The sequence below is a fragment of the Hemiscyllium ocellatum genome, chromosome 24 (assembly GCF_020745735.1).
Source record: "Hemiscyllium ocellatum isolate sHemOce1 chromosome 24, sHemOce1.pat.X.cur, whole genome shotgun sequence".
NCBI classification, from domain to species: Eukaryota; Metazoa; Chordata; class Chondrichthyes; order Orectolobiformes; family Hemiscylliidae; genus Hemiscyllium; species Hemiscyllium ocellatum.
The window spans coordinates 55,935,216-55,947,958 of record NC_083424.1 but is presented as its reverse complement, the minus strand read 5'-3'; the positions used below and the strand labels follow the sequence as shown (position 1 = coordinate 55,947,958).

At 46.1% G+C, this 12,743-nt stretch overlaps 1 non-coding gene across 1 annotated transcript; it reads left to right on the top strand.

Annotated features, from left to right (window-relative positions):
- The first annotated feature begins 12,394 nt into the window (after positions 1-12,394).
- On the top strand, positions 12,395-12,467 carry trnar-ccu (transfer RNA arginine (anticodon CCU)). The gene has a single exon. It is a non-coding gene; the product is annotated as a tRNA-Arg (tRNA).
- The last annotated feature ends 276 nt before the right edge of the window (positions 12,468-12,743 follow it).

The following is a 12,743-nucleotide window of genomic DNA, read 5'->3' as shown; positions in this document are numbered from 1 at the left end:
GTGGGTACATTAACAACATTTAAAAGGCATTTGAACAAATACATGGATAGGAAAGGTTTAGAAGGATATGGCGAAAGTGAGGACGCAGATGCTGGAGATTAGCATCGAGAGTGTGGTGCTGGAAAAACACAGCAGGTCCGACAACATCCAAGGAGCAAAAGCCCTTCATCAAGAAGGCTATAGGCCTAGTGCAGGGAAACAGGGTTAGTGTTGATGAACATTTTGGTCGACATGGACTAATTTGGGCCAAATGGGCTGTTTCCGTGCTGTATTACTCTATGACTCTATGACACTGAAGTTAAACTGACTGGTCTCTGTAGTTGCCGGGTCTATCGTTTCAATCTTTTATGCACAAGGGCACAATGTTTGCAATTCTCCTGTCATCTGGCACCTCCCTTGAGTCTAAGGAGGACTGGAGAATGGTGGCAGTGTTTATGCAATTTCCACATTCACTTCCCTCCATATTTTTCTTAAATTTTATTCAGTCCTAATGCCTGCTCAAGTTAATGCATAGACAGCTTATCACCCTCTTGTTCAGTTTTAAACTATTCAAGTATCTGAACTACTTTCTTTCACTGTATTCTGGGGATATCTTCTTCTTTGGTATCTTCCCATGCAAGGTATTCACTAATACCACATCTATATCCCCTGTCTCCATGTATAAATTCCCTTTTATAATCCCTAATTGCCCCATCCTCTCTCTACTATCCTTTTACTATTTATAGCTTATAAAAGATATTAGGGTCCCCCTTTCTGTTAGCTGCCAACTTCTTTTCAAACTCCCTCTTTGCTTCTGTTATTTGCTTTTTAACTCCCTCTAAATCTTCTATATTCAGTATGTATTTTCTACCTGACATCAGGCTTAAGTACATATTCTTCATCTTAACTTCTATCTCTTTCATCAACCAGGAAACAAATTTGTTTGTCTGCCCTTTCCCTTTCAAGGAAGTCAATGGTTATGGGCCCAGGAAGGAGAAGGGATGCTCTAATTACATGGCAGGGCAGGTTCAAAGGCTGAATGGCCTGTACCTACTCATGTGCAGCCAGTGACTGTCAATGAGAGGCTACCAACTGGCTTAAAACCATTGCAATATTTTACTTAAAAGTGCTGAAACTAAGAGCACAAATTAATATGGCTGTGACCTCACTAACAGTTAATGATGGAAACTGTTATCATCCGAGGCAAGCCTGATTGCAGCAGCAGTGGGACTGAACTCTTTACCTTCCTGTGCAGGTAGCTCTGAGCCACGGCAGGAATTTGAAGCCATGTCCCCAGAACATTACAGGCCTCTGGATTAACACTCCAATGATAACGCCATTAGGCCATTGTCTCTCCTAGTCACCGTTTACAATGCACCCAGATTGTGTGTCATTGCAAGCTCTGCTCCGTACACCAAAGTGTTGATCATTAATATAAATCAGGAACATTTCCTTATTTCAGAAAATAAATAATTGACGACTTTGCAGGAGGGGAGGTGTAAATTAGGAGACTGCTATTTCACCTTGGGACTAAAATCTCTTACTCCCAAAACCAATGAAATCCAAAGTAGAGACAGATGCGTCAACATTAACTAAACATTTAGGAATTAAATTCCGCAGAAGTGTCACTGGACCTAAAATATTAACACTGATGCTCCCAAACCTGCTGAGCTTTTTCAGCAACTTCTGTTTTGGATTCAAGAATTAACACCATCTATGGCAGAATGTGGCTCTTTGACAAAAGCAAAATGAGAAACAATTTCACACCAAGGCTTTGAAACTCTTTGGTGTGAATCACACTGCCTGAGATATTAATTTGCTTCAAAAAGAATTTTAGCCAACAGTAGTAATATGTCAAAGCAAGGGGATGTCTTCAAATCTGGCCCTTAGCTAAAAGTTGAGGTCAGACCTACAATCATTGTCCAGAGAGTAAAGGACATAAAGGTCATTAGATGAATTCTCGCTATGAAGCATGGAATCCTTATTGTATGGAAGAAGGCCATTTGGCCCATCGAGTCCACACTAGCCCTCCAATGAACATCCCACCCAAACCGATCCCTCTACCCTATTGCTCTTCATTTGCCCTGGCTAATCTATCCAAACTACACATTCCCGGGCACTATGGGCAATTCATCTAACCTGTACTTGTCTGGACAGTGGGAAGATGTGGGGTGGATTTGGGTAGGAGGAAAGAGGAGGGGGATTTGGAAAATTTTGGGCTACTGTGTAGATCTACTAATGGACATCTAATAGAATGAGTACGCAATGGGGTGAATGGTTAATGGTGGCAAATGGGGGAGTGAATGCACAATGGGAGTAAGCGGGCAATAGGGTAGGGAAGAGGGAATGGGGTGAAAGGGCAATGGAGATGATTGGACAACATGGGCAGAGGTAATGGGGTATGAGAGGCCAATGATGCCTAGTCCAGGTCTGGTTAAACCAGTCCCAGTACCATGAGTAGGAGGTGGATATAAGGGATGAAAGGATTATATCAGGGAATTTATTTGGAGGAAATGGGTCAGCACTTAGGCAACTCTGTATTTGAGATCAGTTTAGAAGATAGTAGGAATAGAGATAGGAAGATAGTACAAAAGGGAAGATCGAGGGGAAGATTGAGGGGAAGATCAAGGGTAAGATCGAGAGGAAGATCGAGGGGAAGATCAAGGGGAAGATCAAGAGGAAGATCGAGGGGAAGATCAAGAGGAAGATCAAGGGGAAGATCAAGGTAATGATCAAGGGGAAGATCAAGAGGAAGATCAAGAGGAAGATCAAGGGTAAGATCAAGGGGAAGATCAAGAGGAAGATCAAGAGGAAGATCGAGGGGAAGATCAAGGGGAAGATCAAGAATAAAATCAAGGGGTAGGTCAAGGGGAAGGTCAAAGGGAAGGTCAAAGGGGAAGGTCACAGGTAAGTTTTCTGAAGGGGACACCTTTTGTTATTTTAATGATTGTTTAACAGTTTTAAGGCTGTGAAGCTGGGTGGAGTGAAGTTGCTGCAGCATTCAGACTGTGAGGAATGAGAGTTCGGGGGACTCAGAAACAAGAGGTGGAATAAGCATACCTTTTATTTCTTTATTTTGTGTAATTTTTTTCCCCTTAATAACATTTTTTTATATTTCAAAAATATACTTTATTCATAAAATATTCATAAAATAATTTGATACACTGTACATTAGGTAATGCCATACATAAGTTCACATTAACATATACAGCTTAGAATTTTCCTTTTTTACATACAGGTCTGTGCATTTCTCGCTCCTACGCCCATATATTGAGCTGAGGTGTCAGCGGAGCCCAAACGACTGCATGGGCCCCCTGATCTTCTTTAGGCAGGCAGATGTTACATGGTGGTCTTTCCCCACCGCGCCTTGGCGGCAGCTGCCCCAAGCTTCAGCGCGTCCCTCAACACGTAGTCTTGGACCTTGGAATGTGCCAGTCTGCAACACTCAGTCGGGGTCAACTCCTTCAGCTGGAAGATCAACAGGTTTCGGACCACCCTGAGAGCGTCCTTCACCGAGTTGATGATCCTCCAGGCGCAGTTGATATTCGTCTCGGTGTGCGTCCCGGGGAACAGGCCGTACAGCACGGAGTCCCGCGTCACGGCGCTGCTTGGGACGAGCCTCGACAAACACCACTGCATTCCTCTCCAGACTTCCTCTGCATAGGCACATTCCAGAAGGAGGTGTGTGACAGTCTCTTCCCCCCCGCAGCCTCTTCGAGGGCAGCGTGCGGTGCGGCTGAGAGTCCGAGCGTGCATAAAGGATCTCACAGGCAGAGCCCTTCTCACCACCAGCCAAGCCATGTCTTGGTGCTTGTTGGAACAGTTCTGGTGATGAGGCATTCTGCCAAATTGCTTTGACAGTCTGCTCAGGGAACCACTCAACAGGATCCGTCCTCTCCTTTTCCCGAAGGGTCTCGAGGACACTATGTGCTGACCACTTCCTGATGGACTTGTGGTCAAAGGTGTTTTTCTTCAGAAATTTCTCCACGAAGGACAGGTGATATGGAACGGTCCAACTACTCGGAGCGTTCCGCGGCAGCGAGGCCAGGCCCATCCTTCGCAACACCGGGGACAGGTAGAACCTCAGTACGTAGTGACACTTGGTGTTTGCGTACCGGGGATCCACGCACAGCTTGATGCAGCCACACACAAAGGTGGCCATCAGGGTGAGGGTGGCATTGGGTGTATTTTGTCCCCTGTTGCCCAGATCTTTGTATAGCGAGTCCCTTCGGACCCGGTCCATCTTTGAACTCCATATGAACTGGAAGATGGCCCGGGTGACTGCAGCGGCGCAGGTTCTGGGAATAGGCCAGACCTGTGCCACGTACAACAGCAATGACAGTGCCTCACACCTGATGACCAGGTTTTTTTCCCGTGATGGAGAGCGACCGTAGCCTCCATCTGCCCAGTTTCTGCCTCACTTTACTGATACGCTCCTCCTAAGACTTGGCGCACGCCCCAGCTCCCCCCGAACCAAATACCCAGCACCTTCAGGTGGTCGGTCCTGATGGTGAATGGGATTGAGGATTGGTTGGCCCAGTTCCCGAAGAGCATGGCCTCGCTCTTGCCTCGGTTTACCTTGGCCCCGAGGCCCGTTCAAACTGGTCACAAATGCACATGAGTCTGCGCACAGATCTGAGCAGAAAACGGTGACGTCATCCATGTACAGAGAGGCCTTAACCTGCAGGCCCCCGCTGCCAGGAATAGTCACCCTTCTCAGGCTCGCATCCTTCCTGATAGACTCGGCAAATGGCTCTATGCAGCACACAAACAAGGCAGGAGAGAGAGGGCAACTGCAAATGTGTTGCTGGTCAAAGCACAGCAGGTTAGGCAGCATCTCAGGAATAGAGAATTCGACGTTTCGAGCATAAGCCCTTCATGATGAAGGGCTTATGCTCGAAACGTCGAATTCTCTATTCCTGAGATGCTGCCTAACCTGCTGTGCTTTGACCAGCAACACATTTGCAGCTGTGATCTCCAGCATCTGCAGACCTCATTTTTTACAAGGAGAGAGAGGGCAGCCCTGCCTGACTCCAGATCTGACTGGGAAGCTATCTGATTCCCACCCACCTTAATAACATGTACTGATGAATCTGTAATTAGATATCTTGCACCTAAGATGGTGCCATCAGTAGTGACTGGTAAATTTTCCACTGTATTCATTTGAGTACATGTGACAAAAAAGCTAATTCAATTCAACATTTTGAACTGGACAATGTGGATATAAGGTCCTCCAACCTGTTTGATATCTATTATTGTCCTTTTACCTTTCCTGCTGAAATTGTTGGCTGAACAACATTGGATAGGGAGTGGAATATTACTGCAGTGTCGACATGGGGACCAATGGGTCAGGAGGATATTTGCTAACAGCTCCCCCTCAGTCTGAGAAATAGTCTCTCTTTCACACAACATGTTTCTATTTCCACCAGTCCTGAATTAAGGGCGATTTAGCAGTTAGGAATTGTATTAAGATTTTCATTAATTTTGTTTTTTTTGTTTCTACATACGATTAGCAAACAGAATTCAGAGTTGAAAGGTCATGGTTTACAAGGTTACCTCATGGCAAAATATTCACAAGCAGTCAACAACAGCCTGAATTTATGTAGTACCTTATATGGTGAAATTCCTCACAGTATCTCTCAGAGGTGTGTCATTGGACAGAAACAGTCAACAAGCCAAAGAAAAAAGATATTAGAAGCAATGGATGTGAGCAAATCCCTGTGATGGATTTTTGGGAGAGTTTTAAAGTAGATGGAGGGTTTTAGGGAGAGAATTCCAGAGTGCGAGGACAGGACAACTGATGATGTGGCTGCCAGTGATAAGCACCAGGCTTTGTGTGTATTGTTTTTGAAAATAATCAGAGAGTTAAGGATTACAGGACAACTGCCACTGTGTAATTTATCTTAATTTGACAGCACAAGCTAGATTTCAACATCAACAGAGTTGTTGTGAAGAAGCAGGTGGAGCTCACTGTGCCAACAAACTACAGAAACAAAGCAAAGTGTCTGTGTGGAATGAAGGTCCGTCTGCTCCCACGTTTGTCAGCACTCTGTTTATTACAGTGAGTACTGTCTTATATGTAGCAAGTGCACCGAACTGAGGAAATCAGAGGCCAATGTCTTTGATCAGCTTCAGCCTAACAGTCACAGTGGCTTCATACAGGAGACAGAGAATCATAGGATCGCCACAGGCCATTTGGCCCATCAGGACCAAACTGACACGCCAAAGAGCATCTCACCCAGACCCACTTCCCTCTTCTCCCAACCAATCCCTGTAACCCTGCATTCCCCATAGCTAGCACACCTATACTACAAATCCCTGGATACTATGGACAATTTAGCATGGCCAATACACCTAACCTGCATATCTTTGGACTGTGAGAGGAAATCCACGCAGACACAGGCATAATGCAAACTCCACAAGACATTTGCCCGACGGTGGAATCAAACTCAGATTCCTGGCACTGTGCAGTAGTAGTGCTTACCACTGCTCGTGTGTGTCACAGGGAGAGACAATGGACAGGGACACTCCTAGAAAACATAGGGAGCAATACTCACCATCTCTATAGCAAGCATCATACAGAATGCTGAGAGGACAAACTGTGGTCAGGTGACCTATAATCTCCAGGATTGTTCCAGAAATATTGACATTCTTTTCATGAGCATGGATAAAACTCAAAATGTGGAAGCTGAGCCGGACTCTGCACTTTGCAAACTGCAGAACTAGAACAGACAGTATTCATGCAGTCTGGTCATAGTCGAACAACTTCCCATTGAAACCAAAAAGGAACTGCCTGGTCACGTGCCAATGACCACATTGTTTGAGAATGAACACCCTTGTTTCCATCTCCGGAGAACCTGCTTTGTTGGAAGCATGCTGCGCAGACTTGGTGGCACCCAGCTCAATAGAGGCCAGTGGCAGTCTGACAGGGACAGCACGTGACAATTGAAAGTTCAAAACCATGTATTGCCATTTCCAAATATGGGAAGTAGTCATCCAGTCAGACAGGATGGAACCTCTTCAGTCCACCTAGTTCATGTTGACCAAGTTTCCCAAACTAAACTAATCTCACTTTGCCTGCATTTGGCCCAAAACCCTCTAAAATATTCTGTACACCTGTCCAAATTTCTTTCAAATGTTGTAAGTGTCCTTGTTGCTACTACTTCCTCTGGCAGTTCATTCAATATTTGCACACCTTCTGTGTGAAAATGTTGCCCCTTAGAATTAGCATTAGATTTTATTGACACGTGTACAAGTACAGTGCAGTGAAAAGTGTACAATGTCGCCATTCCAGGTGCCATCTTAGGTACATAGGTAGAAAGTCTGAGGTACAAAGTGGAAAAATAAAGAAACAAAATTATAAGTTAAACATTACAGTCTTTCTTAGTATTAAGTCAAAAAATAAAGAAGTAAAGTTAAAATTTCAACAAATCCCTTTTAAATCTTTCCCCTCTCACCTTAACCCTGCTGGAACTTCCCAATGCTCATATTGGACACAGGCCACAGAATCTTCCAAAAGGACATGAAAAGGGGGATAAAAGGTGAAAACTGGTGTCTCAGCTGGCAATAATTTTTCTACCTTATTCAACGGGTATCTCCACAGAGAACACCTCAATGAGATGACCTGAAGACTAGAACCAGCTCTAGATGAGAGGGGAAGCCTAAATCGATGACTGCAGATCCTGAAACGTCAGCCAAGCCTCAAAGACCAAGGAACAGCCTGTCCCAGCCTTAATGATTGGGTATTACCAGTCCTTTCAGACAAACAGTACAAATACGGTGGTCAGGACCTGTGTAGATTACAACAAATCCTTGGATATGCATGTTAGAATAAGAAAGCGATTGTAGATTTGAGACTGTTGACTTAAAAGATTTAAGTAAACTGTTTTCTGCAGAGTCATGTGAAGAGATTGACAGAATTTAATTAAAGTACAATAGTAGAGTCTGGATAAATGTTATTTTTTCTTCTTGGTAAAGTGCTCAATAAAGTCGTGTTGGACTTTCTTTTGGCTTATTCCAGTTGTCTATTTCACCGCCCTGTGGCCCAACATTTCAGCTCCCCCCTCCCACTCTGCCGAAGACGTGGAGGTCCTGGGCCTCCTTCACCACCGCTCCCTCACCACCAAACGTCTGGAGGAAGAACGCCTCATCCTCCGCCTTGGAACACTTCAACCCCAGGGCATCAATGTGGACTTCAACAGTTTCCTCATTTCCCCTTCCCCCACCTCACCACAGTTCCCAACTTCCAGCTCAGCACTGTCCCCATGACTTGTCCGGACTTGTCCTACCTGCCTACCTTCTTTTCCACCTATCCACTCCACCCTCTCCTCCCTGACCTATCACCTTCATCCCCTCCCCCACTCACCTATTGTACTCTATGCTACTTTCTCCCCACCCCCACCCTCCTCTAGCTTATCTCTCCACCCTTCAGGCTCTCTGCCTTTATTCCTGATGAAGGGCTTTTGCCCGAAATGTCGATTTTGCTGCTCCTTGGATGCTGCCTGAATTGCTGTGCTCTTCCAGTACCACTAATCTGGTTTCCAGCATCTGCAGTCATTGTTTTTACCTATTTCACCACATAACATACCTGAGTTAAAAATGATTACTACAAACTGATCTAGGTTACATTCATCTACCCTTTCATTTTACAACAAAACAGATTTAGCAAGCACTTGATTTACTTCTGATTTGTATTAATAACCTAAACTTACAGCTTTGATAGGCTGAAGGATAGTAATATCATTGTCTTCAACAAAGGCCCTTTATTTAGTTACACCTTCCACCTCCATCTTATCAAAATGACACTTATTATCAAACTGTCCCTCGGCCTGACTTTACTTCTCTGGCATGTTCTCTTCCTTTGAGCATTTGACCTTGTGCCAACACCTCACTTCAGCTAAAATTCTCATTCTCTCCCACCCACTGAAGAATGATAGAAAGTCTCATTGAGATATCTCAGCCTCTGAGTTCACTGCTCTCTTCTCCTCCCTAAATCTCTTTCATCAATGTATGCCCTCAGCCATTTTGAGAACTACCCAGCTTGATCTTGTCATCTTATATTGTCTTAAAACTCCCACCAAATCAAAAGGCTATCACTCAGCATCCACATGCATGCCCATTCCATCTGCCTACTTTTGTGTCTACTCTTGGAAAAACTGGATCCAATTCACATTGAGATGCACTTTTAAAATCAAAACTATCTTAGCCTTTGGCCTTTATTCACCATTAGAATTTCTCCACTCAGTACATCTCCCGCTGAAACCCTCACCCTGCATTAACTCCAGACTTGACTACTGCAATGCAATCTGACTGGTCTCCTACGTCATAGCTCCTTGAAAGTGGAGTCACAGGTAGATAGGATAGTGAAGAAGACTTTTCCTTTATTAGTCAGAGTATTGAGTACAGGAGTTGAAAGATGTTGTGAAACTTGAGCCATAGGGAGAGGCTGAATAAGCTGGGGCTGTTTTCCCTGGAGCGTTGGAGGCTGAGGGAGGGGGTGACCTTATAGAGGTTTACAAAATCATGAGGGGCATAGATAGGATAAATAGACAAAGTCTTTTCTCTGGATGGGGGAGTCCAGAACTAGTGGCCATAGGTTTAGGGTGAGAGGGAAAAGATATAACAGAGACCTAAGGGGCAACTTTTTCATGCAGAGGGTGGTACATGTATGGAATGAGCTGCCAGAGGATGTGGTGGAGGCTGGTACATGTAAGAGGCATTTGGATGGTATATACGAATAGGAAGGGTTTGGGGGGATATGGGCCAGGTGCTGGCAGGTGGGACTAGATTGGGTTGGGATATCTGGTCGGCATGGTTAGACCAAAGGGTCTGTTTTCGTGCTGTAAATTATAAAAGAAAATTCCACGCTCTATGAAATTGAGGTCATCCAAAGCTCCATTATCCAAGTTTAAATTCATACCACTCACTCATCAATGGCAGATGCAGTAAAATTTGGATAAATGTGAGGTTATTCACTTTGGAAGCAAAAGCAAGAAGGCAGATTGCTACCTGAATGGCTATAAATTGGGAGAGTGAGACCTGGGTGTCCTTGTGTACCATCGGCTGAAGGTAGGCATGCAGGTGTAGCAGATGGTAAAGAAGGCAAATGGTATGTTGGCCTTTTTTGCAAGAGGTTTTGAGTACAGGAGCAGAGTTGTGTTATTGCTGTTGTAGACGACCTTGGTGAGGCCACACCTGGAATACTGTGTGCAGTTTTGGTCTCCTTTGCTGAGGAAGGATGCTCTTGCTCTCCAGGGAGTGCAGCAAAGATTTCCCAGGCTGATTCTGGGGATGGCAGGATTGATGTATTAAGAGAGATTGACTAAGTTAGGATATTTTTCGCTGGAGTTCAGATGAATGAGGGGGGAATCTCAAAAAGACTTATAAAATTCTAACAGGACTAGATAGGGTCGATGCAGGGAGAATTTTTTTTTAGATTAGATTAGACTTACAGTGTGGAAACAGGCCCTTCGGCCCAACAAGTCCACATCGACCCGCTGAAGCGCAACCCACCCATACCCTTACATTTACCCCTTACCTAACACTACGGGCAATTTAGCATAGCCAATTCACCTGACCCGCACATCTTTGTGACTGTGGGAGGAAACCAGAGCACCCGGAGGAAACCCACGCAGACACGGGGAGAACATGCAAACTCCACACAGTCAGTCGCCTGAGTCGGGAATTGAACCCAGGTCTCTGGTGCTGTGAGGCAGCAGTGCTAACCACTGTGCCACCGTGCCGCCCAAATGTTCCCAATTGTGGGTGTGTCCAGAACCAGGGGTCAGAGTCTGTGGATTCGGGGTAGACCATTTAGGACAGAGATGAGGAGACATTTCTTCACCTAAAGGCTGGTGAGCCTGTAGAATTCATTACCACAGGAAGTCGTTGATGCCAAACTATTCTATCTATTGAAGAGGCAGCTAGATATAGCACTTGGATTGAATGGGATCAATGGTTACAGGGGGCAAGCAGGATTAGTCTGTGGAGTTAGACAGTCAGCCATGATCAAAATGAATGGCAGAGCAGGCTCGAAGGCTGAATGGCTTCCTCCTGTCATCTATGTTTCAATGTTTACTCACTGATCTACATGGGCTCCTGATCAAGCATCATTTAGTCATTACATTCCCATCCTCATTTTCAAATCCTATTATGTCTTTCTTTGTCTCCTTGATCTTTTTAACTGCCTCCAAACCCTCAACCCTCTGAGGTAACTGTACTCCTTCTTAACCATCTTCAATTTTACTCGCTCCACCACTACCACTTGAGGCCATGCCTATGTCCCAAGGTCTGGAATTTCATTCCTCCACCTTCCTGTCTCTCAATCTCACTCTCCTCCTTCATGACACCTCTAAAGCTTCTCTATTGCACCAAGCTATTGGTGATGGAGCTCATGTGGCTGGTGTTAAACCTCCTTTCACAATCCTCCATGTGATACATCTTGAAATGAAGCTGGGAACCACCTTTAAGGTACAAACGAAATACAGATTATTGTGTCTGTTGGACTTGAGTTTAGAATCCTTCCAATCTCCGGTCCCTCCCTCATCCTCTCCCCACTGCTTCCATACTCATCCCTCCCTTCTCTTTCTACTCTTCCTCTCCTTTCTCCCTTCCCTGTTCTCCTCTCTCCTCCACCACCTTCTTCTCCCTTTCTCCTCTCCCCTCCCTCTCTCCCCCTCTCTCTCTCCTCTCCCCCCTCCCCCCTCTCCCTCCCTCTCCCTCTCTCCCCTCTCTCCCCCTCCCTCTCTCCCCTCTCTCCCCTCTCTCCCCCTCCCTCTCTCCCCTCTCTCCCCCTCCCTCCCTCCCTCTCCCTCTCTCCCCTCTCTCCCCCTCCCTCTCTCCCCCTCCCCTCTCTCTCCCTCTCTCTCTCCCCTACCTCCCTCTCCCCCTCCCCCTCCCCTCTCTCTCTCCCTCTCTCTCCCTCCCCCTCCCCCTCTCTCCCCTCTCCCCTCCCTCCCTCTCTCTCCCTCTCTCCCCTCTCTCCCCCTCCCTCCCTCCCTCCCCCTCCTCCCCCTCCCTCTCTCCCCCCCCCTCCCTCCCCTCCCCTCCCCCTCTCTCCCTCCCCTCCCCCTCCTCTCTCTCTCCCCCTCCCTCTCTCTCTCTCCCCCCCTTCCCCCTCCCCCTCTCTCCCCTCCCCCTCTCTCCCCTCCCCCTCTCTCCCCTCCCCCTCCCCTCTCTCTCTCCCCCTCCCTCTCTCCCCCTCTCTCTCTCCCCTACCTCCCTCTCTCCCTCTCCCCCTCTCTCCCCTCCCCCTCCCCCTCTCTCCCCTCCCCCTCCCCCTCTCTCCCTCCTCTTTTCTCTGCCTCATGTCTTTCTTCCCCATAGAATTTCCTCATTGTCTTTGTTCTGTCAGACACTGCGCCCTCTGTTGGATTTCAGGGTTAAGTAAGGTACCGGCGGAGACAGGCACCAGGCCGCCCCAGTGGCCTAATGGATAAGGCACTGGCCTCCTAAGCCAGGGATTGTGGGTTCGAGTCCCATCTGGGGTGAAAATGTACCTTTTGTGTTTTAAGTTTCAATTGTTTATCCATTATTCTTCAACTGAAGAATCAACCATTTTATTGTTTTTTAATTACTACAATCAATTAATAAATGCAAATTTTCGGTATATATTATTTAAATGGAATTTCCCTGCTCCAGGCTTCTGGAGGAATGCTGTCTGGTTTTTGTTGTCCCAGCTGGACATGGTTAAAAATGACAAATAAAGTCACACTGTTCTCCTCAGTCTCAGTGTCTGTGACTGTTCCCTGAAAAATATTTATAAA